The sequence below is a fragment of the Carassius carassius genome, chromosome 31 (genome assembly GCF_963082965.1).
Source record: "Carassius carassius chromosome 31, fCarCar2.1, whole genome shotgun sequence".
Classification (NCBI taxonomy): Eukaryota; Metazoa; Chordata; class Actinopteri; order Cypriniformes; family Cyprinidae; genus Carassius; species Carassius carassius.
In genome coordinates, this window is record NC_081785.1 from 14,512,991 (window position 1) to 14,540,635 (window position 27,645).

At 41.2% G+C, this 27,645-nt stretch overlaps 1 pseudogene; it reads left to right on the forward strand.

Annotated features, from left to right (window-relative positions):
- The first annotated feature begins 20,618 nt into the window (after positions 1-20,618).
- Positions 20,619-27,645, forward strand: part of LOC132111613 (spermatogenesis-associated protein 17-like) — a 36,010-nt pseudogene continuing 28,983 nt past the window's right edge.

A 27,645-nucleotide genomic window follows, 5' to 3' on the forward strand; every position in this document is an offset into this window, starting at 1 on the left:
AACGCTGGACTTTTGGTAGTCCCTAGGATAGCAAAGTCCACTAAAGGAGGTAGAGCTTTTTCACATTTGGCTCCCAAACTCTGGAATAGCCTTCCTGATAATGTTCGGGGTTCAGACACACTCTCTCTGTTTAAATCTAGATTAAAAACGCATCTCTTTCGCCAAGCATTCGAATAATGTATCTCTTAAATTGTGAGTGTAGTTGCATCTGCATTTTTATTCTTTAGCTTGGGTTAAACTAATTTTACTTTGTTGGATCAGCAGCTATGCTAATGATGTCTCTATTTTGTTTCTATGTTTTGCCACGGGATGTAACTAGGATTTACACAAGCTCCAGTCTGGATCCAGAACACCTGAGAAGAGATGATGCTGACCCTCAGAGGACCCCAGATGATGCTAACCTTGAATCAACAAACAGAACTAACAATTATTGCTACATGTGTGACTGCATCCTATAATTACTATTAATTAATAATATTGATAGTTCATCATCTAGCTGACTACGTCTTGTATTATTATTATTATTATTATTTTTATTTTTCTAAAATCCTGTCAAACGTGCACAAACTACTAGCTACTACTAAATATTGTAGAAACATAATTTTCTGTAAAGTTGCTTTGTAACGATTTGTATTGTAAAAAGCGCTATACAAATAAACTTGAATTGAATTGAATTGAATTAATTCCTTTGCCCAAAAGAAGAGAAAGCTTTAAAGAAATAAAAAATATGTAATTTACTCACTCTTATGTTGTTCCAAACCTGAATGAATTTATTTATTCTGTTGAACATAAAAGATCATATTTTGAACAATATTGGTAACCAAATAGTCCTTTGAATTCTATGGTATGAAAAAATTAAATACTATGGAAGTCAATGGGGACCTGTTCATTTCTTAGAGACAAAACATGTAAAATTCATATCACATGTGCGGTGCTACCAAATCTGGTGCTGGTGCTACAATCAGTAGAACTTGCTGTGTGAGTGTGTTACTCCAAGGATGTAATTGTTTTGTTTTGTTTTCTTTATTTATTTATTTTCCCCTTTCTCCCTGTTTCTCTCTCTACTTCCCATATGCAGAAAGGAATTGATGCCACCTGACACCAGTGATCTGCTGTGATTGGAGGAGTGGAAGTTTGGAACTGTTTTGAAGTGTATTTTTGATTGTGATTTTTTTTTATTTTATTTGTTTTGTTTTGTAACTTAGTTTTGTTTTAATTAGATGATTTGTTTATAATAAAATATTTTGTTTGACAAAAAAGCACAATAAACAATATGTTGATGTACATGGACTCAAGTCACTTTTTTTGGAATTTGTTAAATTCAATAGCATTAATGTCCAACCCGAATTCCGGAAAAGTTGGGACGTTTTTTAAATTTTAATAAAATGAAAACTAAAAGACTTTCAAATCACATGAGCCAATATTGTATTCACAATAGAACATAGATAACATAGCAAATGTTTAAACTGAGAAAGTTTACAATTTTATGCACAAAATAAGCTCATTTCAATTTTGATTTCTGCTACAGGTCTCAAAATAGTTGGGACGGGGCATGTTTACCATGGTGTAGCATCTCCTTTTCTTTTCAAAACAGTTTGAAGACGTCTGGGCATTGAGGCTATGAGTTGCTGGAGTTTTGCTGTTGGAATTTGGTCCAATTCTTGCCTTATATAGATTTCCAGCTGCTGAAGAGTTCGTGGTCGTCTTTGACGTATTTTTCGTTTAATGATGCACCAAATGTTCTCTATAGGTGAAAGATCTGGACTGCAGGCAGGCCAGGTTAGCACCCGGACTCTTCTACGACGAAGCCATGCTGTTGTTATAGCTGCAGTATGTGGTTTTGCATTGTCCTGCTGAAATAAACAAGGCCTTCCCTGAAATAGACGTTGTTTGGAGGGAAGCATATGTTGCTCTAAAACCTTTATATACCTTTCAGCATTCACAGAGCCTTCCAAAACATGCAAGCTGCCCATACCGTATGCACTTATGCACCCCCATACCATCAGAGATGCTGGCTTTTGAACTGAACGCTGATAACATGCTGGAAGGTCTCCCTCCTCTTTAGCCCGGAGGACACGGCGTCCGTGATTTCCAACAAGAATGTCAAATTTGGACTCGTCTGACCATAAAACACTATTCCACTTTCAAATAGTCCATTTTAAATGAGCCTTGGCCCACAGGACACGACGGCGCTTCTGGACCATGTTCACATATGGCTTCCTTTTTGCATGATAGAGCTTTAGTTGGCATCTGCTGATGGCACGGCGGATTGTGTTTACCGACAGTGGTTTCTGAAAGTATTCCTGGGCCCATTTAGTAATGTCATTGACACAATCATGCCGATGAGTGATGCAGTGTCGTCTGAGAGCCCGAAGACCACGGGCATCCAATAAAGGTCTCCGGCCTTGTCCCTTACGCACAGAGATTTCTCAAGTTTCTCTGAATCTTTTGATGATGTTATGCACTGTAGATGATGAGATTTGCAAAGCCTTTGCAATTTGACGTTGAGGAACATTGTTTTTAAAGTTTTCCACAATTTTTTTATGCAGTCTTTCACAGATTGGAGAGCCTCTGCCCATCTTTACTTCTGAGAGACTCTGCTTCTCTAAGACAAAGCTTTTATAGCTAATCATGTTACAGACCTGATATCAATTAACTTAATTAATCACTAGATGTTCTCCCAGCTGAATCTTTCCAAAACTGCTTGCTTTTTTAGCCATTTGTTGCCCCCGTGCCAACTTTTTTGAGACCTGTAGCAGGCATTAAATTTTAAATGAGCTTATTAAGTGGATAAAAGTGTAAAATTTCTCAGTTTAAACATTTGCTACGTTATCTATGTTCTATTGTGAATAAAATATTGGCTCATGTGATTTGAAATTCCTTTAGTTTTCATTTTATTAAAATTTAAAAAACGTCCCAACTTTTCCGGAATTCGGGTTGTAAAATATAAATATTAAAATATTATTATTATTAAAATAAAATAAATTACAATAAAATGACTAATATACTGTAAAATGAAGGGAAGGGAATCATACTGTAAAATGAAATCATGGTAAGGGCATCTTACTGTAAAATTAAATCACGGTAAGGGCATCTTACTGTAAAATTAAATTGCGGTAAGGGCATCTTACTGTAAAATGAAATCGCGGTAAGAGCATCTTACTGTAAAATCACATTGCGGTAAGGGCATCTTACCGTAAAACACATTTACAGGTAAGCTACTGTAAAGGGGAACTTACAGTAACTTACTGGCAATAGTGCTGCCAGTAAGTTACCGCAAAAATAAGATAAAAAGTCTAACAGTGATGGTAAATATGACCGCTTGAAGAAATCAGACGTCAGCTTCTTATTCTCTCATTTAGTAACTAATATTATCAGCCATAAATCTCGTCTCGAGAGTTTAGCTCCACGTTGCCTATCATAAAAATAAAATAATGTTTTTATTCTGGAGCTTTTATAAAAATAGATATAATGTCATTCATTCTAAATGTGACATATATAGGCTACTGTGGCTACAAATAAACAGAAACAGACTCGACTGAATAAGCAGGCTATTTTCAAAAGCGTTAAAAATAAATAAATAAATAAATAAAATAGAAATAAGTGTATTTCTGTGTGATTAATTTTGAGTCCTGATAAATGTATTAATTATGATCAATGTATCACTTATTCTATAGTAAAACATTGATGCTTTTGAATTTGAATATTAAACAAAGCATGCAAACAAACGGCTGCTTATATCATGTTCGTGTGTGATCGCACATGTTCTAGTGATTTATTTCGTTTTAGTTTTCTGATTACTTCTCTTTGTTGGTGAAATGATGAGGTTGCATGACATTGTTCATGAGAGGCGTGTACAGGGCATGTTTTAGTGAAGTGCAGCGGAGCTTCAGGCTCGACTGTGGAAACTCTGCGCTATTCTGGCCTCGGTGCTACTGGCCCGAGGCTATTAGCCCCGCCTGGCCCGTTTTAAGCCCTGGCTCGCACTGGCCCGACAGTGGAAATGCGGCTAATGTGGCTCTCTTAGGTTTAGCGGGGCCAGGCAGAAGAGCTATGCACTTAATCACACCCAGAGGACTGGTCATTATTGCAGTCAGTCAGGGTGAATTACCATATCAATGCCTGACAGACAAGAGAACAGAATGATTGGCACATTATGATGACAGCCCCTGTCGAAGAAAGAGGACAGCCCTATCACACAACACCAAAGGAAAAGAGAGAATCCAGAGTTTGTGTATCTTAGGAAGTCTATTGATCAAAAGAAAATATAAAAATTTTGCTTTTTGTCATTAAATTTAAGCAGAATTATGACATTCATTTAGCAATACTGAGATACTGATAAGCCAGTAATCATTTTCACTTTATGGTCAACATTTATAGTCAAATATAGTCAAAAAAATTCCATACCATAGTTTTCAAATAATTTAAAAACACTAAAATAAATAGATTTTAAAGCAATAAGTGAATTTAGAGTGAAAAAACATTATATTTACTTTGAGGTCTACATAGTAGATTAAAATTAACAGTATTATTAAAAGGTGCTGATCAGTGTTTTTAATAATTAACGCCAGGTTTGTGTTAGATGATGGCAAAGACAATCAAAATTTAAAAATAGGGAAAAACGAACATGCAAAGATCCAAAATTGAACAATACCAATAGATAAATAAATTCAAGTTTATTTGTATAGCGCTTTTTACGATACAAATAATTGCAAAGCAATAAATAATGCCCAATAATAATATCTCGTTCCCGCTTTTGTTACAGTCAAGTAACCCGAGACGTTCCCTATCAAAAGCTACTCTCGATGCTGCGCTCAATAGCGCTAATGGGAACGAGAATACCAACGCCGTAGCACTGTAAGTGTCTGGACCCCCAAGGTTGTGTAGTGTGTGCGCACAAACATCGAAGAGGTCTCAGACATGACTCTGGGATGTGGACTCAAGGGAATGCGAGCCCGGAGTAGCATTGACATCCAAACTATAGAATCTGACAAATGTGTGCGGAAAGGACCAATCTGCCGCATCACACACTTGCTGCAAGGGCGCACCTCTTGCTCAAGCCATTGAAGATGCAACCCAACTGATTGAATGGGCACTAACTCCTAGAGGCGAAGTTTGACCACGCACCTCGTAGGCTAGGGTAATAGCAACCCTAACCCAATGTGAAACTGTTTGCCTGGTGGCAGCCGCACCCCTGACTGTGGCCCCCACAGCATATGAAAAGCTGCTCTGACTTATGCCACTGGCTAGTGCGGTGGAAGTAAATAGTCTAAGGTTACGTATTTAACCCTGGTTCCTCGAAGGAACGAGATGCTGCGTCGAGAACACTTGGGGAACGCGTCCAGCGTGATGTCTCTGAATAATGTGTATAATCAGTCCAAAGGAAGGGCGAGACGTCATAGGCGGGTGACGTCAGAGACCAGGAAGCATAAAGCATGAGCGGCAAAGCCGGAAATCAGCCTCAAAGGATGAAGCAAGCGCCAGCCAGAGATGCCGGAAGTGTGGCACTGCGACGCAGCGTCTCGATCCTTCGAGGAACCAGGGTTACATACGTAACCTTAGACGTTCCTCTTCAGGAACTCGAGCTGCATCGAGAACGTTTGGGGAACGAGAATGCCCACGCCGCCAGACTTTCAAATCTCTGCCTAGTGTGGAAGAGCACAGCTAAAGCAAGAGAAGGAGCCTGACAGAATTCGGGGACAACCCGTCCATTGGCCAAACTTCAGAAGGAGTGAGTCTTGACCCCCAGGAGAGGGGAGATCAGAGGACTCGAGGCTTAGGATAACATCCTGATCACCGCTTAGCATAAGCTTCTTCTGGCCGGAGGCCTCAGCCTCAGCGCACCATGGAGGAAACATGTAACCAGAGGGTTTCTGCCCACTGACTGGCCACCGAGAGGGGCACGGTAGGCCACCATGGCCGCCACATGGACCTTCATGGTGGAGTGGGTCAACCCTGCGGACAGCCTGCAGGAACTCCAGCACTGTACCATACGGGCAGTTAACTGGGTCGAGCTGGCGGTCTCCGCACCAAGAAGTGAAAAGCTTCGACTTCAAGGCATACTGTTTCCTCATTGAGGGAGCTCTGGATTGGAGACATTCTTACAACCTCGGTTGAGAGACGGGAAGCTAAGAGTTGTGCCTCTTCAGAGACCACACCTACAGTCTCTAAGCTCCATGCGGGGGCGCACCCTCCGCCTGCGAGAGGAGATCTCTCCTGACGGGAACCTCCCATGGAGTGCCGTCAAAAAGAGAAATCAGGCCCAGGAATCATTCCCGGCCCGGCCAGAACGGGGCTACTAACAGCAGCCGGCTCCGTCCCGGCGCACTCTCTCCAGAACTTTAGAGAGCAGTGGAGCTGGATGAGTCAGAGGAAGCCAGAGGGGACAGTGCGATGTGTCTCGAGTCACAAACAACTCTCCAACTCTGTTTCATCACTTTGATGTGCCATGTCAGATGGCGACTACTCCACAGACCGCGGGCAGGATGGTCACTCATGACGGCACCCCAGCCGGTGAGGGACGCGTCTGTCGCTAGCATCCCGCGGCGACAAGGAGCTCCCAGCACCGGGCCCTGAGACAAGAACCAAGGCTTCCTCCACATATCCAAGGCACGTAGGCAGCGCCACGTGACCTTTAGCATGCGAAGTGGGTTTCCTTTCAGGGAGAACCCCTTGGTCTCGAGCCACCACTGTAGGGGTCTCATGTACAGCAGGCCAATAGTATTCACGTTGGACGCAGCTGCCATCAGACCCAGCAATCTCCATGACTGCTTGACAGTGAGTGACCGGACTTCTCTCACTCTCGCGACTGCAGTGAGGATCGACTCGATCCGAGCAGGTGACATACGTGCCTGCATCGTGGTCGAATCCCACACCATGCCCAGAGAAGTGGTTTTCTGAACTGGAGAAAGCATACTTTTCTTGGCGTTAAGTCTTAACCCCAGCTCTTTCATGTGAGCGAGAACGACATCTCGGTGCAGAACCTTCATCTGCTCAGATTGAGCTGATATCAACCAATCGTCAATGTGGTTGAGTCGTGAAAGTGTGGGGTGAGAGTGCAAGGCCAGAGGAAGATCCGTATTGGTAGGCTTTTGCCCCCAAAAGCAAACCTCAGGAACTTCCGATGAAGAACCCCCGAGAGCGGGCGCCGGATCTGGTGGCTAAGAAAGAAGATAGGGACTTGAAAAGACCCATCTTACATTCCTTCCAGCAGATCCGAAAGCGAATCCCGCGAGCACAACCACCGCTCTGTTTTTTCCTTGACAAAAGCGGGGCTGGCACTGCGAGAAATGCCAGTGAAAGCTCTCTCCTCAAAGAGAGCCTTCTGAGAGTGAGGCAAAGGCTCGCATCGCAGCCGTCAACTCCCTCGAGAGCTGACACTGCGCGCTTCACTCTCAAGCAGACAACACACGAGCTGTGTGTGTCCCTACCTTTTTTTTTTTTTTTTGGCAGGGAAAACATACAGCCTGAACGCTGCCTGCTCTCGCCCAAAACTTCTCTTGATTGAAGCTTTGACAATGGAGTTTATCAGTGGACAAACGACACTAAATAAGACTCCCAAACAGATAGTGACTGACACACACACACACACACAGAGCGCTTGCTGAAGACACAAGGCTGATTTCCGGCTTTGCTGCTCATGCTTTATGCTTCCTGGTCTCTGACGTCACCCGCCTATGACGTCTCGCCCTTCCTTTGGACTGATTATACACATTATTCAGAGACGTCACGCTGGACGCATTCCCCAAACGTTCTCGACGCAGCTCGAGTTCCTGAAGAGGAACTGAAGAGCACATACTGGACACAGTAAGTGAAGTCTTTCCTGCTCCGGTGTTGTAATTGGCGGAGGACAGAAGTCTTTGGAAATTAGTAGGATGGACATCCAAACTATAGAACCTGACAAATGTGTGCGGAGAGGACCAACCTGCCGCATCACACACTTGAGCAGGAGCATCCCTCACCCAATGTGAAACTGTTTGCCTGGAGGCAGCCGCCCCCCCCCCCCCCCCCAACCCCCGGTTGTGGCCCCCATGGCATATGAAAAGCTGCTCTGACGTATGCCACTCGCTAGTGCGGGGGACGTAAGTCTGAAGAGCACGTACTGTATACAGTAAGGAACATTCGGAAGATAATTATGGTGAGGATGCAAAATAGCTTTGACTCGCCTAGGGGCAAAATCGGAACAGGATGGTAGGACTGACAAAGCCTGTAAATCCCCAATTCTCCTTAGAGAGGTAATGGCCATAAGAAAAACCATCTTTAGAGTCAGAAGCCTGGAGGCGCTGATTCTAATGCTTAAAGGGGTGCCAGCCAGCCCATCAAGCACTACGGCTAAATCCCCTGAAGGGGCCGTAGCTCTAGTGGGTGCCTCAACCTCTGAGCCCCATGGATGAAGTGGGCGACTAGAGGGTGTTTTCCCACAGAAACCCAGTCAATCAAAACATGGCAAGCCAAACAAGCGGCCATGTAAGTTCTGAGAGTACTAGGGCATGTGCCTGAGGACAATTTCTCTTGCAGGAACTCCAGTACTGAAACAATTTGGCAGTGAGCTGGGTCTGCATGGTATGTCATGCACCAGCCCTCAAAAACACTCCATATGAGGGCATAAGTTTTTCTAGTGAAGGGAGTCCTAGCACTTAGAATAGTCTCTATTACTTTGGCTGGAAGGCCAGCATCTCTTAGTTGGTCCCCCTCAGGGGCCAGACGTGAAGGTTCCAGAGCTCAGGCCAGGGATGAAATACTGTCCCCTGTGCCTGAGAGAGAAGATCTCTCCTGACTGGAATCACCCATGGCGAGCCATCGAGGAGGGATATTAGATCTGAGAACCAAACTCCGGTCGGCCAACGGGTTGCTATGAGTAAGAGGCGAGACCCCTGTTGACGGACCTTGGCCAGGACTCCCGAGAGCAGAGCAATCGGAGGACAGGCATAAAGACGCAGTCTGGGCCACGCATGGGCCATAGCGTCCAGACCCAGGGGAGCTGGATGAGTCAGAGAGATGTAGAGGGGACATTGTGCCATCTCCTGTGAAGCACAGAGGTCCACTTCTGCTACTCAAAATCTTTCCCAGATTTGACTCACTACCTCGGGGTGGAGTTTCCATTTCCCATGTTTCACAGCTTGTCTGGACAGCAAGTCCACTCCCACATTCATATGCCCAAGAATGTAAATCGCCCTGAGGGACAGGAACTTGTCCTGTGCCCAAAGCAGAACCTGGTGCACTAACTCGTTCGAGCAGCACAACTTCAGTCCGCCCTGGCGATTTATGTAAGAGACTACAGATGTTTTGTCCACCCGCACTAGGACATGGTAGCCTCTCAATTGCTGGAGGAAGTATTTCAGGGCCAGAAATACAGTCTTCATTTCGAGGCAATTGATGTGCCAATCCGAGAAGATGACCTCTCCAGATCCCTTGGGCTGGACAGCCAACTAAGGCCGATCCCCAGCCCGTGAGGGAAGCGTCTGTCATTAGCATCTTGCAATGACAACACGGACCTAGAGTGGGACCCAAAGTCAGAAACCGGGGTCTGAACCACATAGATAGGGTACGAAGCCCCTGGCGCGTAACCCTTATTTGCCACTGGGGATTGGCCCTTGGATGAAATCCCCTGGCTCTGAGCCACAACTGAAATGATCTCATGTGCAGGAGGCCCAAAGGTATCACCGTGGATGCAGCTGCCATGAGACCTGAACAGTGACCTTCTGGCCTAGCTTGATGTTTTTAGGGTGTTTAGAATGGATTTGACGCATGCAGGAGACAGCTGTGCCTGCATTGTGATCGAATCCCATACCACACTCAAATACGTTGTCCTCTGAGCCGGAGAGAGAACGCTTTTCTTGGCGTTGAGTCTCAACCCCAGAGATTCGAGATGAGCTAGGACGACATGCTAATGTCGAAGCGCAAGCTCTTGAGACTGGGTCAGATTCAGCCAGTCGTTTATATACATTTTAAATGTGGATACCCTGGAGTCGTAGAGGAGTCAGAGCTGCATCCATGAATTTTGTGTAAGTGCGGGATAACAAAGCTAGGCTGAATGGAAGAACCTGATACTGGTAAGCTTCGCCCCCGAAAGCGAACCTCAGGAACCTCCTGAGTTGTGGCAATATTTCAAAATGAAAATACACGTCCATTAGATCTATGATTGGACGCAGCCCCCCGTCTTTCTTGGGAATCAAGAAATACCGACTGTAATAGCCTGACTCTCTGTCTGGCAGGGGAACACATTCTATGGCCCCTTTGACCAGCAGAGTCTGTGATTCCTGTGTCAACAGATATGCACGTGCCGGTTTCACAGAGGTGGAGACAACGCTGTTGAAATGCAGAAGACGATGTGCAAACTGAATCCTGTAGTCCTTCACTACAGTTCTTTCGACTCATGGGGAGATATTTGGCAGTAGCTTCCATGCTGCCAGCTTCTCCAAAAGGGGCACTAATTGTGACACTTTGTTTGTTTGGGGGGGGGGGGGTATGGGGGTTAGCTGTCTGGTGTCCTGAAACATGGCAGGAAGCAACAGAGCATGTATCATTTCACTGGAGACCACTGCCCCCCGAAACACCGGTGGTGGCGGAGGTTGTTCAGTGATCCCCTAAGGGTGCCAGGAAGGAGCCTTACACTTCTGATGGAATTTTCCAGGGCCCTCCCTGAGGGGACACACCCTTTGTCCTGGGCACAGCTTAAGGCCCTTGATTTGGTCGTGATGACCGTACTTTAGTCCAGCTCCATCTGCGGCTGACAAGTGTTACAAGCTGCTCCCCAGTCTTATGAGGGGGCGCACAACTCGCCACACTCTCTCTTTGAACCTCCTATCCTAGAGGAGCTGGATCGGGTCGGGACTGTTTATTTATTTATTTATTTTTTGACAGCCCCGACACTTGAGCACAGTGAGAGAGAAACATATTAAGAGTCTCCTCCTGGCACTCAGATTTTTCAGATCAGCCTGATACGCCTGCAGAACCCATGGTGTGCAGGGCAGCACTAGTCTGACCCACAGTATGAAATGCGTTCCATCCAAGTGTAGATGTTGCTACAGTACGTTTGGCAGGGAACAATTGCTGTCTTTTCGTATATAATATATATATATATATATATATATATATATATATAGCCTATATATATATATAGCCTATATATATATATATATATATATATATATATATATATATATATATTCTTTTTATTCATCATCATAATCATCATCATTTTCATCATCATTTATTTATATTTTTATTTAAATGATGTTGCTCCAATAGGGGAGAGATAGCAGCTAGCATCTCTCTCACCTATGAAATCATAATGTACAAAATCTAATTTCAAGGCTTTAATCTGGTCACTGCACGAGTCACCACCTAGTAACTCCTCATGTGCTTATAATCGCGAGAGGAGCGCTAGGAGAGAGCACTCTCAATGTCCATTTCAACAGAAGCTAGAGCTACAGCAGCCTCTGTCCAATCCGAAGAAGTGCCTGGGCACGCTTCGGAGGTGGGCGCGAGAACCGTCCGATCTTCCAGATCGGAGCGCGATCTTAATGAGCGGGAAGCAGCTCGTTCCTCGTGAGAGCAAAGAGCCTAGCGTGGATAGGAAGTGAACCGCGGTGCTTACAACTGCCACTCTAGAACGCGAAAGCAGCCTTTTTTTCAAACAATAAACATGCGATTTCTCTTCAGAGATCGGCCATGGAGAGCGAGGCACACATCTCTTATAGAATCAGCAAGAATAGTTAGAACTTTCTTTTTCCTATTTTTTTAACTCTCAACATACTTCCTTTTAAACTAATACTTTCATCAGCGTGACACACACACACACACACACACACACACACACACACACACACACACACACACACACACACACACACACAATGCAGTCTCTGAAGACAAAGAAACCTGAGGATGTTTCCGTTTCACGTCTATTTATAACCTGCAGGTGCACGTTATCAGTGACGTCACCTGCCGAGGTTATTTAAGCCAATTCTTGGCCTGTTTGACACATGCTTCACAACCGGTCGAACAAAGAATGTTCTCATTAGCGCTATTGAGCGCAGCATCGAGAGTAGCTTTTGATAGGGAACTACACTAAATGTTGTTTTCTAGGTAAAGCAAGAGCCTGTAATTAAAGTCTTAGAAGGGGAAACATCTGTTTTCGTCCCATATAATTAGCATAATTAATTAATGTTAAATCCAAACAAATTATTTTTTAACACCCAGAATAAATTACAAAGCCCTGCTTCTCTCGACTGACCCTGTTGGTGTAGAATGGGTAATTGATCAAGAGTAAATTGGACTATGTGCAGCAATGAGGCATATTGTATCCTCATATTTGAAGCACACCCAAATCATTAGTCTGAGAGCACAGATGGATTGAGGACCATCTCTTTGCAATATAAAATCTTGGCATAACATGGCAACTACCAAAGTGTTAGCTGGATGTTGACAGTATCTGATAAGGTTTGCATCATATTTTAAATGATACAGAATACAGTTATAAGGCCTCTCCAATCCACCTTTGTTGAAAAAAAGAAAACTATACTCACAAATACATGGACAGGTTCACATGTGCGCACACACACAGGCCAATAAAATCTCCTTCAAACATGTGTAGAATGCTTTATGAAAAGACAAAAAGAGGGCCTCAGGGAATACCTGTACATGGCGGCAGTATATTGCTCTCAGGTTCACTGTTGGATGGGTTAATCAAAAACTCAAGGGGAAAGTGCTATCTTAACCGCACACTGCCATCTTTATCGATTCTATTTACAGCACCTCACCAGGATTGCACTTCTTTAACTATTCAATTGGTCCAAAATAGATTTTTCCATTTTACGCAGGAGAGACAGGGAAAACATTAGACCAGAACAAACGTGACAGAAATGTATCACAGAAGCAGATGAACAAACATTGGGGAAGATTTATGGCTGGGATTTTAATAAATTCAAGGCAGATGAATTGATTTTGGTTAGGGGTGTAAGCGACAATCTATTGGCTGGGAAAATGCATTATTTTCCAATTGTTATCAAGCTACAGTAAAACTGATTTGTGTCCTATTGCATTTTATGGATAAAAGTAGGAGGAACCTTCACATGATTTAGATTAAATGTATTAATCAAAACCACCCAGTGTGAACAATATATCTACAACTTGAGAAGATTTTTGACATTTAATTCTGTTGCAATATTTTGGCTCTGCACCTCTTCCTCCAAATGCAGTGACTGCCACAGCTGAGGATGCTCTGTTTTAATTTTATGAGGCTTAAAGTAGCTTTTAACCAGCCAAGCGGCAAATAACATAGGATTAGAAATATTTAGTGTTTTCCGACTCCTTAACAAGGATAATCCTTTAGAAACAAGTCTGACCTTTGCTGCTTAATAACGTAGCAGCAATTAACTCTTTAAATTAAGCTGGGTAATTTAAAGAATGATTTCATAGCAATAATGATTAGGAAAGAGATCGTGTGAGAGAGAGAGAGAGAGAGAGAGAGAGAGAGAGAGAGAGAGAGAGAATCAGATATAAACAGATAATAAGTGAAAGAAAATTTCATGAAATTTATCTGGTGTGTCGTTGTCAGTTGATTTAGAATTATTGACAAGCCAGACTAGAGATACACATAATAATTAAATAAACATGCATTTAAAAAAGTAAACTGTTACCCATTAATGCCAGTGCAAACAGAATATATAGGGCTACAAAATGTACCCAATGGAAACCCAATTTACAATATAAGGAAATATTCAATTATCTTATTAAAACAAATTTGGCCTTTAAAAGCACTATGACTAAAACTAACCACAGCAAACCACTCTATTAGTTCATGATAATAATAAAATGATAATGATAAAATGCCCACCAAGGTCTCTTTGAACAAAAATCCATTTTGTTTCAAGAGTGCCTGTGTCCAGTCGCTGTACTCCACTTACTCTCTTGATTTGATAGTGAAAGAAGAAAATATTCAGTGTTTAAACCAACAACTTACTTAAGTCTCATGTCATCAGGCCCATGAAAACTAATCTTTCAGTAGTAATAGCTCCTATAAAAGTGGACAGAGCCGTTGAAATAGAGTCAAGTAAAGTGGCAACAAAAAAAGCTAGAAATGGGATCGGGCTCTGGATGGAGCACACTGGACCATGATTAAAATAGACCAGAGTTCATAGGTCAAGGTCTTTACGAGAGCTGCCCCTTCCCATAAACAAGATGGATAGCTTTGTATATGATTCGGTTTAAGATTGAATTCAATTCACATCAATTACAAACCATTTTAAATAGGCAAGTAACACGTAATTATTATTATATTTTTTTATAATAATAATTATTATTAATTTATTAAATCATTCTAAAGTAATATACAGAGCATACTACTTTCTGCAAATGATTCAAGTGCTATGTTCCTCTCATGCGAAAGGATTTTTGAGTGGAAATAAAAAACACCACAGAAATACGACTACAGTGTAACATTGCCCAGGAAAATTTTACTTATTTTTTTCATTGCCTCTAGGCAATACCTATATGACAACAATACAACAGTCACAAAAAAAACAGACCCACTCAATTGAGAGATGAAGGGGTAACGACAGATGAATTGTAAAACGATTTAAAAAATCAAGTTTGTGCTTACGGTGGATGTTCACAGCTAAAACCAGATAACAGTGTGGAACGTGGCTTGATTTATTTTATATTCAGCTCTCTTCAAAATTGAATGACAAACACTCCATATTCCATTAACTACAGTCCATATGATTTTTGACAAATAAAACTGTGCTGTAGCATCTGTGCGCCTGATACAGTGGAGGAGAAACTGCAAACACAAATGATACATTTTATTATTTGCTGCCATCAAATAGGCCTTTGCATCTGCTTCTCTGGCGCTGGATCCGCAAACACAGCACTCGTATGAGAGAGGAGAGACCTCAATCAAATATAAGTTAAGCCTTTCTTCAGGACATGAAACAGAGCACTCCTCTAGCTGATATTACGTCTGCCAGAAAGAACAGGAGAAGATGAAGAGGGAAGAAAGGAAATGCAAAACAGAAGAAGGATGGGAAATAACATGAATAACCTGATGATGAATAATAAGCAGCAGGCTTACATGCTGCACTTATAGCTTGCATGATAATCCCATTATGCATGCTAGTGTAAACTTCTAATGAAGTCATACAGAGTAGAATGGGGGTTTTGCAGGTTTTATGAAGGTAAAGTTAAGACTTACGGCTTCTTTGAGACCAAGCAAAGAAACTTTAAGGAATAAATTGAATGGAACACAATACATCAATTTGGTCTCTAAACATAAATGTCTTGTATTAGCAGTGCTTCAACGTTTGGAAATAGAACTTCCAATGAACCTCAATTACATTTTTATTCATTTTTCCAAAAAATAAATAAATAATTAAAATAAAAGAGAATATAACTTTTACTGCAACTTCTGATCACACTGCAAATAATAATTTGTCTTGTTTTCCAGAGAAGATTCTTAAATCAAGATACATGTAGTTGAGAAGCAAAATAACATATGAAGTCTTGTTTTATAAAAAGCAGGGCCGCTGCTGGCCAAATGGGTGCCCTAAGCAGGATTGTATTGTTGTGCCCCCCTGCCTTAAATATGATGATGGAAAAAAAACACCTACTACAGGGGTGAAAATAAAACTTAAAAATTAAAGATTAAGTGAATATTTGAATTAAATGTTTGGTTAGTAGCCTAAACAAGGATTTGATTGTCCTGTAAGTGTAACAGCAGCAATTACATGGCATTTGGCTCCCTTTGCAGGCATTTGTAATGACATGTACATAAATTGTTTATTTTGTATTTGCCTACATGATGTATTTTAACAGTGTTATTATTAACCATCATTATTGCCTCATAGTTTTTTTATATAATGCATTTTAAGTCATTTTAAAGGCTAATGATGGCTTAGGTCTGTTTTTATAGCAACAACAACAGAAAAATATTACAGTATATTAATACTTCTTTGTAAATTATTATTTGAAGTAACAAAACCATGGTTAATTTGCACAATAATTTGTTTTGTTATTGTTAAAACCATGTTTTTGCAGTCCATGTACCATTTAATTCCATGACTTTATAACTTAGTATATTCCGCTCTAATTTAAGGCCAAATTAAGAAACGCAGAAACCCTGGAAGAAACATAGTCAGTTAAGCTTTTTGAAGTATTATAAAATTTTATTATCTATTACATTTTGAGTGGACAAAAAAGTGAGTATGCCTTTTGAAGACTGTTTGGAAAGTAGAGGAATGGAGACCTCTGGTTAAACAATGAGTACGCAGGTGATATATCCCTGTACACTAGCAGAGGGGCAGGCAGCACTAAATGCCCTTCTGCATGGGGTAGAGGAGCTTCAGCTTCATCAAACCCCTCGCAGGATCAGCCCCCTTCTTAATGGATTACTGCTGTCTCAGTGGAACCACACTGCAAATAATGATAGAACACCTGCAGATTAAACCATCTTACACAATACACAATTCATAAGCTTTTTCCCCAGATAAAGGCCAGCTAATAAAAATATGATTTTCTCTTGCACCGGAACAGTCACACCTTTATCCTTTAAAGGAAACAAAGGGAGAGGGGGAAGGTGATATCCTCCAAAAGCAATAACGGCCATCATTACAATTACACGGTTTCTCCATTTCGAGGAAAAAGAAAAATGTGTGGCGGTTTAGAGTGAATTTTTCAACAAAATTGCAGTACTTGCATGCGGTATTTCACTTTTTTTTGTACTTCCTTTTTATATAGGGACATTTCAAACATACCCACATGAAAAATATATAATAATATACTATGGTATAATATACTAAAATACACTAGAGTTTACTGTAGTAAAAGCTAAAGTATATTTCAGTATTCATTACATTTTATCAGTTCACTATAGTTAATAATACAGTATGCTGTAGCATTCATCAACAAAGTGTTGTAAATACTATAATATATACAGTATAAATACACTTATAACATATAGTATGGTTCAAAAACACTATACTATTTACTATAAATACTATATTAATATATGATATTGAAATAATACTATAGTATTTTTTCATGTGGGTAGCATATCAATCAGCTTTTTATTTTCACATTTTAAAAGTATTTTAAATAAAAATAAGTGTTTCATATATTTGTGCCAGTGTGGAAACTTTCATGAGTCAACAGATATGAAAAATTCCACACACAAATAAATATGTTGCACTATTTTGAAGAGCTTTAATACAGACTATTAAAACTCCTAAGAATCTTACGCCTTTAGCACTGACAACCAATTCAAAGTGATAATCAGCAAAGAGTGATCTAGAGAAGTGAAACCAATGTGAAGGATGCAGCAGTGGTCTGATGCAGGGCAAAACTGGGTCACCTGGCTGCATGTAAACATGTGGGCTCTCAACAGCTCTCTCCAGGTGACACCTCATCACCTTGCTGCTAGAATGATGGCTTACACCCGTCTGGCTTGTCAAAGCACTGCTTCGCAGGCAATTACCACAGTGGCCAGCCCACCACCAGGTTCGGATGGATGGGCGACACAGCCAAAGGGTCACTCCTCTGCCCATATTTCTATTGCTTTGCTCTGGTGTGGCGGGACAGCAAATTGGCTGGTGTAAGCGATTATCTGTATTGCTGGGAACTTGCAGGACTTCTTGTATCTTGCCTGTATCAGATCCAAACAGAATATGTGAAAACAGAAAGAATGGCTCCATAAATGGATGAAATTCTCAGTTATCTCAAAAAGGTCTATTTGAAAAATATTTGTGTTGTTTTTCTCTTGCAGTAAGATGTTATGAAGTGTGTACATTTACATAAACCAAGGATATAAATAATCAAATATAAATGGCCTTACTTTGATTTGAAATCTAAGCTTCAGTATGTTCGCTACAGAAAATTAACTCTTTGAGTTAAAAATATGTATGTATTTATTTATTTGTTTGTTTGTTAGTTTAGAGGGAAATTAAGAGACAGTCCTGTTTCCGTTCATTCCCTAGGCTAAAGTAATCACTTAATTTTCGTGTACAGTGCCCTCCATAAGTATTTGAACAGTAAAAACAAAATTGTTCTGTTTGCAGTGGAGTCAAGAAATCTGTAAATATGATTAAAAGATGAATATGAGACAACACTACATAATGTCACATTTTATTATTGGGTGATTCAACAACATGTTTTACCAGCTAAGAAGATCAGCACTTTTAGAGTGTCATTTCTCTATCTGATGTGAGCACAAGTATTGGAACAGTTGCCTCACAGGTCTTTCTAAGTGTTCAGCTGTGTCCTGTTGGATTAATTCTTCAGATATTAAAATCAGGTTATGTGCCTTATCAGTTGTATCCATTGCTTCTGCGTTCTAAGTCTTGCATTCGATGATGACACACACACAAACCAGGATGAAGACGAGGAACCCGACTCTGAAAGAAAAGCAAGCAATTTGGATGCTTAAAGTAAAGAGGAAGTCCATTAGAACTATAGGAAAAACAAAGGGAATGGAAAAATCAAGATTTCTAGAAACTACCGGCGACATCAGCAACCAACGACGACCTGTCTTTAAAATCACCAACAACCTCCAGAAAGCTGGGGTGATGTTCTGTCAATCTATAGTCCACAGGAGAATTTGACACAGAATTACAGAAGCTACACAGCAAGATGCAAACTTCTGATCAGCATCAAACACTAAAAGGAAAGATTCTTCACAAAATGTGAGCCAGTAGAGTTTTGGAGTTGATGGGCAGATTAGACAAAGATTAACATTTATCTAAGTGATTGGAAAACAAAAGGAAACTGTAAATGATCCTAAGCATACAACCTCATCTGTAAAGCTTGGTGGAGGTGGTGTCATGGCATGGGCATGCATGGCTGTCTCCAGAACAGGACCTCTTCATTTTAATGATGACTTAATGTATGATGGCACAAAATACAATCTTGGCTACCAATAGTCAAGAAAATGCCACCAAACTCATTAGAAAGCACTTCATATTAGATCAGGACAATGACCCAAAACATCCTGCCAGTTCAGTCAAGGACTTTATCAGGGCAAAGAAATTTAAAGTCTTAGATTACCCAAATCAATCTCCAGATTTAAATCTGACTGAACATTAATTTCACCAGCTGAAAAGGAGACTAAAGACAGAAACTCCCCAAAACAAGCAACAGTTAAAATTGGCTGCATTAAAGGCTGGGGGAAACATTTCAAAGCATAAGACCAAGAGTCTGGTGATGTCTATGGATTGCAGACTCTGCTCTGATTGCATGCAAGTGATCTGCAACAAAAACCGCAAAATTCAACTGTTCCAATACTTACGCTCACATCAAATAGTGGGATGAACTCTAAAACTGCTGTTCTTTTTATTTGGTAAAACATGTATTTGTCGAAAGACCTAATAAAATGTGACATTCTGTAGTTTTGTCGCATATTCATCTTTTAATCATATTTGCAAATGTCCTGACTCCACAACAGAGAAAGCACTTTTGTCTTTACTGTTCCAATACTTATGGAGGGCACTGTATGTGTGTACATTTTTATTTATTTATTTAAAAAATAATAATAAGTTTGCTGTAAAATCTAATGGCAGGTGTGAAGAGACTGGAAGTAAAATTCCCATTCATTTTATCCATAGAGAAATTTATTTTTAACAACAACTACAAGTTTGTAAATTTATATGCTGTTGTTGACGCTATCAGCCATTTAAATAATCAAGTTTAACAGCAGAATTATTGGTGAAAAAAACTACATTACCAATGATTCTGCAAACAAACCTATCAAATTGTGCCAAAAGAATGCTTTAGCTTCTGGCCATTCCCATGAAGCACTGCAAATGCTATGTATTTGTGTGTGTGTGTGTGTGTGTGTGTGTGTGTGTGTGTGTGTGTGTGTGTGTGTGTGTGTGTGTGTGTGCATATGTATATATGTGTAAATTTCAGTTTCTAATCAAATTTGTAATGGTGCCTACTGCTGGCATGCAGAGGTGAAAGATGGGACTTATGTGGGAAAAATGAATGAGAAAAACACTTCCTTAACCAAGACCACTGAAATAGTGGGTGAGTGCTGTTGCACTCTATAGGTGGGGCATTTCTGGGATCCATATTGTATAGGGTAGACAGATATGTTATTAAGGACAGGTGAATAATTCTATATTCTCAGCATATACATGTAAGTGGACACTGAAGCCTATATCTAATGCATTTGGTCTTTAAATGCTAGAATTAGCCAGTGCACAGGGCGCTTCAGTCTGTAACCTCGACATATTTCTCTGTAGTGAGCAGACAAACTCCCAGACAGTAGGTTATTTTAGATTACTTTAGTTAATTGATCAATGTGTTAAAAGTGGCTAATTAAGCTCAATCTAGGCTTCTTGAGTGCAGCTCCAGGGTTGCCACCATCCCTATACAAATTGATTTTTTGGAGTTATAAATGGCCTTTTGGAAATCAATGGCCATGTTGAGTTCAGAGTTGCCATAGACATGCATTTAGAGGGTGGTTAATGATGAATGCAAATGTACAGTTGTCCAAGAAAGACCTATCGTGGGCATACAGAGGGGGGAAAAGGGACTTTGAGGAAAGAAGTTTTGATTTAATCTGTTTGAAATTACAGAACTATAATTACAGTTTGCCGAGTGTTGTTTTATTTTTCAGTCATCTGCATAAAAATGCAACATTAATAAAAAAAAATGGCGTGGATCGAATGCACAGGCTCTTTTCAGACAAAGGGTAAAGGTAAGTTGTGGAGACATGCAATATTGATTATATTATGATAACCCTCATTAGCTTTTAGCAGTTAACAGGCATGTCATGACTTATGTACTTCCAGAAATCCAGTGAGTATAATATGGAAATTCTGCATTATTTGAGGAGTAACCTATATACAGTACAGACCAAAAGTTTGGACACACCTTCTCATTCAAAGAATTTTCTTTATTTTCATGACTATGAAAATTGTAGATTCACATTGAAGGCATCAAAACTATGAATTAACACGTGGAATTATATATGGAAGTGTGAAACAACTGAAAATATGTCATATTCTAGGTTATTCAAAGTAGCAACCCTTTGCTTTGATTACTGCTTTGCACACTCTTGGCATTCTCTTGATGAGCTTCAAGAGGTAGTCACCTGAAATGGTCTTCCAACAGTCTTGAAGGAGTTCCCCGAGAGATGCTTAGCACTTGTTGGCCCTTTTGCCTTCTGTCTGCGGTCCAGCTCACTCCTAAACCATCTCGATTGGGTTCAGGTCCGGTGACTGTGGAGGCCAGGTCATCTGGCGCAGCACCCCATCACTCTCCTTCTTGGTCAAATAGCCCTTGATGCCTTCAGTGTGACTCTACAATTTTCATAGTCATGAAAATAAAGAAAACTGAATGAGAAGGTGTGTCCAAACTTTTGGTCTGTACTGTACATAAAATAAATCATGGACTACCATGAAATCTTTTCTCTGTATAAAATAGAAATTAAATTGTACAACGAGTCCTTTTCATCTGTAATTTTAAAACATTAAATTTCCTCTACTATCATATTCAAGTTTCTTTTGTGTCCCCAGTGAGTGAATGCTTTGTGCCTTGTGTCTTGTGAATATTCCTGACTGTTTAGTTGGTCCATCTTCAGCAGCATTCCATTGAAGGCCAGTCACTCACTGTCAAACAATTTCAGAGATTGTTAGGTCTGATGGCAGCTGCGTCCAACGTGATACCTTTTGGCCTGCTGTAAATGAGACCCCTGCATTGGTGGCTCAAGTCCAAGGGCTTTTCCCCGAGGGGGAATCCACTTCGAGTTATCAAGGTCACGTGGCGATGCCTTCGTGCCTTAGACATGTGGAAGGAACCTTGGTTCTTGAAACAGGACCCGGTGCTGGGAGCTCTTTGTCGCCGTGTAACGCTGGCGACAGATGCATCCCTCACCGGTTGGGGTGCGGTCATGAGTGGCCACCCTGCCCGCGGTTTGTGGAGTGGTCGCCATCTGACATGGCACATCAATTGCCTAGAGATGCTAGCAGTCTATCGAGCATTGAAACATTTCCGACAACACACCGACAACACATCAGTGGTCTCTTATATCAATCACCAGGGGGGGTCTGCGTTTTATGCCCCTTGTACAAGCTGGCACACCAGATCCTTCTGTGGTCCCAGGGCTAACTCTCGCTCAGAGCAGTGTATATTCCTGGGAGATCGAATGTGGGAGCAGACACACTGTCGAGGCAGGGGCCGAGGCCCGGGGAATGGAAACTTCACCCCGAGGTGGTGAAGCAGATATGGAGAGTGTTTGGCACAGCCCAGGTGGACCTATTTGCGACTCAGGAGACATCGCAATGTCCCCTCTGGTTCTCTCTAGTTTATTTAGCTCCTCTGGGATTGGACCCTATGGTACAGACCCGGCCGAGGCTTCGTCTGTACGCATTTCCCCCTATCGCTCTGCTCCCGGGAGTTCTGGCGAGAGTACGCCGGGACGGGGTCCGTCTGTTATTAGTAGCCCCGTTCTGGTCGGGCCAAGTATGGTTCGCAGATCTAGTCTCGCTCCTCGACGGCTCTCCGTGGGAGATACCGATCAGGACAGACCTACTCTCACAGGCGCAGGGCACGATAATTCACCCTCGCCCGGAGCTGTGGAAACTGTGGGTGTGGCCCCTGAGGGGGCACAGCTCATAGAATCCGGTCTGTCAACTGAGGTTGTTGAGAGCCCAGAGCTCCCTCTACGAGGAAACTGTACGCCCTGAGGTGGAAACTCTTCTCCTCATGGTGCAGAGACCGCCAGCTTGACCCTGTTAACTGTCCAGTTGGTACAGTTCTGGAGTTTCTACAAGCTAGGCTCTCTGTGGGGTTAACCCACTCCACCTTAAAGGTGTACGTGGCAGCCATAGCTGCTAACCATGTCCATTTCAATGATCAGTCAGTGGGTAGACACCCCCTAGTTACACGTTTCCTCCGCAGTGCACTGAGGCTGAGACCTCCAGTACGATCCCGTGTTCCCCCCTGGGATTTGGTTTTGGTTTTAGAGGCTCTTTGTAAAGCTCCATTCAAGCCAATACAAGATATCTCAGATAGACATCTGACGCTTAAGACTGCCCTGTTACTGGCTATCACCTCGCTAAATAGAGTTGGAGATTTTCAGGCCCTTTCGGTGGCCCCTACTTGCCTAGACTTTGCCCCTGGTATGGCCAAAGCATTCTTATACCCTTGAGCGAGTTATGTTCCGAAGGTTCCCTCTGTTAGACCACAACCTATCGTACTGCAGGCCTTCTGCCCTCCAGAAGACCAGGAGCCAGACCAGGCCCTCCAGAGCTAGACCAGGAAAAGCTAAATTGTATGTGTCAAGTGCGAGCACTGGACGCATACGTCCACAGAGCTGCCCAGTGGAGAAAATCAGACCAATTGCTTGTTTGCTACGGTCCTCCTAAAAAGTGGTCTCCTGCCTCCAAGCAGACCCTAAGTCGTTGGATAGTCGAGGCTATCAATGTCTCCTATGAGTCCTCTGGTCTTCCCCTTCCTTTGGGAACCAAGGCTCACTCCACTCGGTTTATGGCAGTCTCTCGGGCCTTCTCAGCAGGTGTGTCCCTCTTGGACATCTGCAACGTTGCGGGGTGGTCCACGCCCTCTACATTTGTCAAATTTTATGACCTTGATATGCGAGTCCCTCCGGGCTCTTCTGTTCTCTCGTCTTAGCTGTGCTCTTCGGATACACACTAGGCAGGGATTTGGAAGTCTGGCAGCATGGGCACATCATTCCCCAAAGCGCTCGACGCAGCTCGAGTTCCTGAAAAGGAACGTCTCAAGGTTACGAATGTAACCCTGGTTCCTTGAAGGAACGAGACGCTGCGTTGCAGAGCCATACTCCCGGCACCCCTGCCGGCGCTTGCTTCCCTACTCAAAGCTGAAGCCAGCTGCACGGCAGCTGCACGCCACGTGCTTTTATAGCTTCCTGGTCGCTACGTCACCCCGCCCGTGATGTCACACCCTTCCGTTGGACAGATTGCACACGATATTCAGAGTCGGTCTCGTCAGGGAATGTTCCCCAAAGCGCTCGACGCAGCATCTCGTTCCTTCAAGGAACCAGGGTTACATTCGTAACCTTGAGACGTTTTTCCCCGAAATACCCGTTTTTCAAAATGTCCTTAAAGGGACTGTAAGTAGGAATTACTCCCATCTAGTGGTGAAATTGTATTTTGTATTCAAACTAATTTTGCTCTCCAGCGCCTCGCTTTTTCAAATGCGCGTTGCATCTACGGTAGGCGATATGTACCAAAAAGCTTTGACAGGATGTCTTCTAATAGCACTTCGTTTTGGCGACGATGTTTTCTTCTCCTGTGGCGCGGCATATGTATGGTCCATAATAAGAATGCAATCCAGACTTTTAAACTTGCCGGTGCAGTTTCAAGCGCCTCTCAATGCTCTGCACCTGCGTTTCTGGCTCTGACCGAAAACACATTGTGGAAACGCGTTGGCTTAGTACTTTTTGTCCCTCTCTGCTATTATAGTTTTGCAAGATGGCGGAACTACATGAAAGCCTCCGTCGACCTACCCGTCCCATGTATATAAAGATAATAAATTCTTCATTTACGAGGATTAGTTTAAACATTGGCATAGGTATTTGTACACCATTGAGGGCATATTTATGAATAAAAATATTGATTTTAGATAATAAAATACCTAAAAAGTTACTTATTGTCCCTTTAAATCATAGTGTCCTAAAAATAAGTATCACCGTTTCCATAAAAAAAAAAATCCAATCCTACAATGAATGATATCTTTCTCACCTGTCATAAGGCCTACAGTTGTAAAAAAGGCAGCCATATCAATCCAGCATGCTCTGTTTCACAGTCTATAAATCAAACACATTTATACTTGAGTGATATATTGGCACTTTTATTGAGTTATTGGTATGCATAGAAACTTTAGCTTTACAACTGTTTATCCCCGACGGAAACTTTTAAATAATTTTATTAGTCTTACATAATTTCATAGCTTATTGAAGAATGTTGCATTTGTATGGAGGATTGCATATTTCTACTGTTATCACTGGACATCATAAGAAATGTGAACTGAGGGAGTGATTTATATACAAATCTTATTCTGTATTCTTCGCTCACACTTCTGTTATATGAGTCTAATTTGAAACATGAAGCTTGACCTCTTCTCAGTGGTCAAAGAATATTAGACTAAAGGTCCTGTCACCACTTAGACACAAACAGAAGTTGTTCACCAGAACAGACTGCTTTTATAGCCCTTGTAAAGGATAGAGTGCTATGTCCGGGAAGCACTGGTAATGTAAAAACTGCTGAGGAAAAAAATAAATGGCAACTGTGAAAACAGTCACTGAAGGATATGTTTCAACCACAGGCTGCGTGTTGAATGGGAAAGATGGAATGCAATCAATTGTTCTTTTTGAGTTTGGAAAGCTTCATTGGAAACTATGCATGATGTTTGCTAATGAATGTCACTTTATACAACTGTGGTCATAAGTTTACATACACTTTGAAGAATTTGCTCAGCTGTCTTCTGTGAATGTTTGCACCTTTTGCAATAGTTGTGTATAAGTCCATTAATTGTCCTCAGTGTGAAAAAATGGATCTCAAAATCACAGTAGCTGTGGGGTTCAAAAATACAGAAGATGGTGGAAAACCAAAAAAAAAAAAATGGACCTGGATGATTTTTTTTTAAGAAGAATGCACAGTTTAGCTCAGCACAAACAAGAGAATCAATATAGAAACATTAAACATCAAAGTCGCAACAAACAGTATTAAGAATTAAGCATATGCAAACTTTTAAACTGGGGGGTTTTTTTGGAATTAATTTTGTCTTCTGTATGTAAACATATGAATGTGCAATAGCTTAAACAAACAAACAAACAAAAAATGCAATTATAATCCCACTTATTTTGTTAAAATTACAATATATTTTTTAGATTCTGCAAGTTAGGGTTATAATAAGAGATTTTGACTTCCCCCCCCCCCCCCCAGCCCCCCAAAAAAGTCCATAGTTTGCATCATTGCTCCTCCTCAACCTTGTCCATTAAAGCTTAAAACTACAACAATTGAAGCTTTTGCTTTGCGCTTCTTTTTAGCAATTCCCTTCATTCCATAAAGTGTTTATCGTGCTCTTTACCAAAAGACAATGTGTTAGCCTTTTAATAGACATCAATGTTTACAAGCAAGGCCCGATTTGTATTAGATCTAACTGAGCAATATGCATCACTGATTTTACTAGTCTAAGAGGTCACAAACAACTCAAAAACCAAGCTTGCAATTACTATATTTAAACTTATCTATTGACTACTGATCAATGGCAAGTTTTTTTTTTTTTTAGCATTATATATTTCCTTTTTTTTTACCTGCTATTGTTTTAAGTATCTAATTAGCCTGAAGGACATCTGTCCTTTTTGTTTTGGGTCCTCAGTGGTGCTGTCATGGTGGCACTAACCATCACTCTCATTCTTCATGGAGTGACAATGACTGCAAGCTCTAAAGTGACAGGGGCTTCTTTAATTTGCTCTGCCTTTGAGTTGTCTTTTACGAATGTAACTTATAAATACCAATAACTTCTGAATTCCATATAAAACTCAATGTCTTACTCTTTATCTGAAATACAGTGCAACATTAAGGTAATACAAATGAATAATTATCAGGTACATGTAGTCTTAATCAAAAATTACATACAGATACAGCAGAGATGGCAGGGCTATTATGTGAGGAAGTATGTACACAATTATTATGCAAGCAAGAAATATTTGGAGGGATTGACAAGGAAGAATGAGTACATCAGATAAAACAAAAAATACATTTTTATATACCGTTTCAAATAAAGAAATATTTGTACATAATATTACATTAGACTAATGTTCACAGACCATTGTCTGAAATTCTTGCAAAGACAAATGAATGTCATGCCTTTAACAGCATGTTTGAGACATATACATTAGCAGCATGTCATGCATAAATTGCCTCTGGTTACTTGAAAATGAATAACTTTATGAAATTTGTGTGCCCCAACATTTATGAAAATAAAAAAAGTTCCTGCTTCAGGGGCCAACGGAGGATGCCATCTTTTACGTTTGATAAAGACAAAGTCACTTTTTTAATGTGACCAATATATTTTGTAGGAAAATGTCTTAAGGTTCTAGCTAAAATTAAATGTAAATCTGTTAAGTGCTCCTTGGAACACTGATTCCCAACACCCCACCCCCTCCCTACATCTCCCTGCTCCAGCCACTCTTCTCTTTGAATGTTCTCTTTTATTGGGGTTTCTCACCTATGAATCATGTTAACACATTGCATTTCTCTATAAAAACATTGGGCTATCAAGTACAGCCATGTGTCTTATACTGTTTATTGTAAAAAAAGAAAAAAAAAGCCAACCTTTTATATTATACTTATATCTGTATTATAGTATCTGCTGGTAGATGCCGTCTGTGCATTCATTAGTTGTTTATGTTGTTTATGTAATGAGGTCATGATTAATCAGTCAAAGATGTAAAGTGAAAGATCACTGCACTGATTCTGACAATCTGTTCCACGTTGGGCTCAAGATCACCCACTGACTGATTAGTCACCTCTCAAAGGTCTCAGTGCCAGAATCCGTACAGCTCCGGCGCCTGAATAAATTATTCAAAGTTTTCCTAATGGTTCCCATTTAGCACAAGCAGACCAGCCTAGCATGCCAATGATAGGAGGCCAGTGACTGCCC